This window comes from Blastomyces gilchristii (assembly GCF_000003855.2).
Source record: "Blastomyces gilchristii SLH14081 genomic scaffold supercont1.1, whole genome shotgun sequence".
Lineage (NCBI taxonomy): Eukaryota > Fungi > Ascomycota > Eurotiomycetes > Onygenales > Ajellomycetaceae > Blastomyces > Blastomyces gilchristii.
Genome location: NW_003101682.1, coordinates 1,249,596 through 1,254,630, shown reverse-complemented (window position 1 = coordinate 1,254,630; position 5,035 = coordinate 1,249,596).

The window sequence follows — 5,035 nt, the reverse complement described above, 5'->3', positions numbered from 1 at the left end:
AAGATAAAGAATATGCAGAAGAATAAATGTATGAAGAAGCTTCTGAAGAAGTATGAGAAGGTCTTTTAAACAGATCTTTCACTGGAATTGCCACCAGAGCAAGGATTCATACATGAGATTGACATGAGGGATGCAAAACCAGTCAATCAGAATGTGTATTCTCTATCACAAACATATCTTGAAGAACAGAAGTATCAGATCACAGACCTTCTAGAACATGATCTCATACAATTCTCATCAAGCACATGAGGCTTTCCAGTTCTATTCATGAAAAAGGCAGATGAGAAGTGACAGATATGTATCAATTATCAAGCACTTAACAAGCTTATAATCAAGAATGAATATTCATTATCATGAATTCAATAACAGTTGAATATAGTTGAAAATACTTAATATCTATTGAAGATTGATCTTCTCTCAGAATACTGACAGATCTGTATAGATAAACTGTCAGTCTCACAAACTGTGTTTAATATACAATGAGAGAAGTTTGAATTCCTGACAATGTCATTCAGTCTGATAAATGCACTCATTATCTTTTAAATGATGATGAATACAATTCTTCATAAACAGAATGAAATCTCATATCTCATATATCTCAATGACATTCTAGTCTTTTCAAACTTATACAATGAATATCTGAAGCATCTTGATGAAGTACTTATAACTCTGACAGAGTATAAGCTCTATATCAAATCAATCAAGTGTGTGTTTGAAATGAAAGAGTTGAAGTTTGTAGAATATATAGTGAGTGATGACTGTATACATCTCATTCTGAAGAAATTGAATGTTATAGTGAATTGATCACAGCTGAGAAACATACATTATATACAACAGTTTCTTAAGTTGATCTCATATTATCACAGATTCATCAAGGATTTTGCATGAATATCTGCATCACTCTCAGATCTCTTAAGAGAAATGAATGTAAATCTACAAAAGAAGAAGTTTCATTCAATCATCTGAAATGCTGTGTGTGAAGAGGCTTTTCTCACACTGAGAGAACATGTAATAACATTCTCAGTGCTTATTCAATCAGATCATGATAAATCTTTCTATATTGAGACAGATGCATTTAAATAAGCTATTGAAGACACTCTTCTATAGATGAGCAAGAACAGCAAGCTGCACTCAGTGATATACAATGATAGGAAACTATCAGGCACTGAGCTTAATTACTCAGTGTATGAAAAGAAATTACTAGTGAGCAAGCACACACTGATATTATGAGATAGATATATCAACAACAGATATATGATAACAGTGATCATAGATTATGAAAGTCTCATCTATCTACAATCAATGATAAAATCTTTCAAACACTTAGTACATTGAATCTTGAAGTTTCAAGTGTATAATCTTTATATTAAATACTGAAAGAGATCAGATACTGTGATGTCTGATGCAATCAGTTACAGATCTGATTTCATGAATGAGAATTCTGTAAACCAGATACAAGGAAAGTTCATGTTAAATGCACTGAGAGAGTACAAGGAATCAGAATAAGTAAATGCTATGATCTCTTACTTGAAGAATAATAAGATGTCAGATGATAAGTATCTCATGAGAGTAGTAGAAGAGATGCTTCTGAACTTCAAGCTGAGGAAATTGAAAAACAATATTATGCTTTACTGTGATCTAGAATATGTGAAAGCTCCCTATCTAGAATCTTCATTTAGACATAACTTAATGACTTGCATGTACAAGGAATTCAGCTACTTAGAAAGCTCTGAACTCATGAATATACTTGAATCAAGAGCATACTGGCCAAGTATGACTGAGAACATTCAGATATACACTCACAAGTGCCTGAATTATCAGGTTGTGAAAGAATCTAAGAAAGAATTAGAATGTAAGAAAGTGCAATATCAGATGAAGTGTACAATACAATTATTCAAACAATGAGAAATGAATCTCATAGATATATTGTCACAAATATTAAATGAAAATCAATGAATAATCACTGCTATTGATTACACTACTGACTGACCAGTTGTGAAAGCAGTTTCAGAGATGACAGAGAAGATGATAGTAAAGTTTCTATATGATAAGATCTATATCAACTATGGAATACTGCATGAGATTCTAACTGATAACAGTGTGAATCTCATGAGAGAAGTAGTGAGGCATTTCATAGACCAGTTACAGACAAGATATTATAGAATAACATCATATCATCTATGAATAAATAGAAAGATGAAACACTTGAATGAAATCTTGAGTAACATGCTGATGAAATATCTAGTGAACAAGTCTATAAGACTATGAGATGAATATCTCAGACAGGCACTATTGACCACACGGATTCAACAGTATGCAGTCTTCAAGCATTCATCATTCTACCTGTTGTATGAATTGCATCCGTGCATTCTAGAGAATGCTTCAGAAAAGAAGGAAGAGAGAATAGCAGTTGCAGATGCAACAGTCACAGACACAACAGTCACAGACATAGCAGAAACAGCAGTTATGAACACAGCAGTAACAGTTGCAGATGCAACAGTCACAGACATAGAATCAAGATTGAAAGAGATCAGTTATGCATGTGTAAAAGCTAACAAGTTACTTCTGAACTGAGCAATTCAATTGAAAAGAATACAAGACTCACTAGTTAAGAAATCAAGTCTCAAGATGAGAATGTGAGTTCTTATACACAATGAGAGCCCTGAGAAGTTTCAATCTAGATGATTTGAGTCATATAAAATACTCAAATCACATTCTCTGAGAATATACACATTGAAAGAATCAGAGAGACAGGTCTTATACAACTTAATAAATGATTCATGACTTATGAAAGCAAAGATGTAAGACTTAAGTGAATTATAATTATCTACAGCACTCTTATCAGTATTGAAGAAGAAGAAGCTTACAATTGAAAAGTCTTATAAAGTAAGAGAAATCATAGATACTTACAAATCAGATGATCTCACTTATTTCAATCTTTTCACAATTATAAGAAAAGAATGAGAAGAAATGAAGAAATCAGATAAATATCACACTTCAATAAGTAATGAGACTGTAGCTAATCATATAATAATGCACTGTAGACAGCAGGTGCAACACAGTAAAGAGCAGTCTCAAAGTGACAGACTTGCACATGAGTCAGATCACAGAAGAAAAAGAAATTCAGAGTTGAATTCAACTATTTACACCAGTTTAATTGCAGAGACAACAGAGGATGAAGCATCTGAAACATCTGTGAATGTATGAAACTAAGTCATCTCAACCTCTGGGAATGCTCAGAGGTCAGATGAGGTTAGTTTTAATGAGTTATTCACTATAGTGATCTGAGCAGGTGAAGAGAGACAGTATAATACATAAGACAGAATTACAAAAGATGAAAGCTGTCAAATCTAGTCACTGAACACTGTATTATATAGAGATTGTGTAAGAGTAGTGACTAGCAGATAAAGAAAAAGCATAAGAAAAGAAAAGAGATAATGAATTGATTATCAACTGTAAGAATCAGCTGTAAAAGATAAATGTTATCATACACATCTTATTCATTTTCATACATCACATGTTTAATCTATTTTCAACATCACATCATCTGAAAAACATTAAAAATAAAGAAAATCTCAAAACTTGAGATCTGTAAGAGATTCAAGAGCTGTAAGTCACTCTTATAATAATGCTGTGCATGTCTCTGATTTCTCTACTGCTCTGTGTATAACATTAATGTCATTTATTACAAGATTGACTGAAATGCTAATATAGAAATGTGTACATATATATGTAGAGAAATTGAAGAAGAGTACAGAACCTGCAGAATCAGAAGCCAGAGCAGAGAGAGCAGAGGCAGAAGAAATGAAAGAAGAAGATACAGAACTGAATGAATGACAGTGAAAGTTATCTGAAGCTGAATACTTATAACTCAGTGTGTGCATAATCTTCTCTGCAGAGAAGAAAGAGAAAGTAATAAGAGAAGTATAAGAGTGAAAGAGAGTAGTCTCAGCAGCATTATCATCTTCAATTAAAATGATCTCTAATGTCAGAGTAACTAAGAACTATTGTTAATGTATGAAACTGCAAAAGCAGAAGTAATAATTACTGAATAAACACTCACTAGTCTTAGAATTATACATGCAATTACAACACACACAAGGCTTCTTAGAAAGAGAGAGAAGAACACAGAGAAATACAGAAAGTAAAATGCAGTGTGTGAATAGCTCATTCTTACAATAATATCTCAGACAAGGTGTATAAGCCTCACACTCACAGATGTAAAAGAGTATGATATCTGTGTTTTCATTTCTGAAAACACAGATATTCTTCACCTGCATTATGAAGTCAGATAACAAATGTCAAAGAATAGACTGATACAGATCAATCATTCTGAAGATATTCATCAGAGCAGATATACTTATAATATTGAATTTAACAGTTGTGAAAAGTTTCTTGATATCTGTGAATATTATGACTTTGTATACAGTAAAATCTATAATAATTTTCTCTAAGAACAGAAAAATCAGTGTTAGAAAGAAAAGATGAAAAGAAAAAGACTTACAATCTTAACACTGTTGAAGAGAGAGATAATTCTCTGATATGAATGAATAATTATCTCATCATGAATATTTAAAATGAATATAATAATCAGTGTCTGTGACTGAGCTTCAGATAGTCATGTTATATGCAGTCTTTATACAATAAATCATTCTAGAAGTCAGTAAGAAAGGCAGAAGTGTACACACTGACAAACATGATTTATTAAGTCTACACAATATCTCCTTGAAACAGGAAGAGCTGATAATAAAAGCAGAGATGGTAAAACCAGAGGGAGCAGAAGTAGCAGAAGTGAGAATCATAGGAACAGAAGTAGCAGAAGCGGGAGAATCAGACACAGAGACAAGTGTAGAAGATTGAGAGAGAGCAGCAGGGAAAGAAGTGACAGAAGAGGCAGAAGAGAACATAGAAGACCTGATTATACATGATACAGACAATTCCTTTATTATCACATTCTTCAAGTTCTTAATCAATGATTTAACATTGAGTTCACTATTATCAGCAGACATGAATCTGTCAACATGTGAAGATTCTA